The following is a 641-nucleotide window of genomic DNA, read 5'->3' on the forward strand; positions in this document are numbered from 1 at the left end:
AGTAAATTGTTTAATGGGGTGGGGTAAGGGTGGGGTGGCTAGCCCCAACCTCACTTCGAATCCCCACCCCTCGCGCACAACGAAAATTTAGATGTTACACTTCCGAAGTCGAACCGACAAATGAGTTCTGCTGCGTCGCGTCGCTCCTTATATAGCCGCTGATCGGCCGAGCTCCCCACCCCCATCGCAAATGTTCGATTACATTATTTATTACTTTACTGCTTTAATAATCAATAATTTATTAATTTCTTTACTTTTACTATAAATATACGTTACGAACAATTTGTTAATAACAATATTAATTTGTTATTAACAATCAATGTAATAATTTATAAACATTTTTGCAAATTATTGATACATTTTAACACAAGTACGTTCATAAGTTCTAGTAATTATCAATAATTTATTACTTTTTTCATTTTTATTATAAACATCCCGCGAGCAATTTGTTATTAACAATCAGTATAATGATTTATAAACTTTTCGCAAATTGTGTGTACATTTTAATACAAGTAAGTTGTACCTCCAATTCATAGCCAATAATTTATTGATTTTTTCATTTTTATCATAAATTTACGTTGCGAAACATTTGTTAATAACGATATTAATTTGTTATTGATAAAAAATTCGATAATTTATAA

Source organism: Eufriesea mexicana, unplaced genomic scaffold, assembly GCF_001483705.2.
Source record: "Eufriesea mexicana isolate 0111107269 unplaced genomic scaffold, ASM148370v2 scaffold3014, whole genome shotgun sequence".
NCBI classification, from domain to species: Eukaryota; Metazoa; Arthropoda; class Insecta; order Hymenoptera; family Apidae; genus Eufriesea; species Eufriesea mexicana.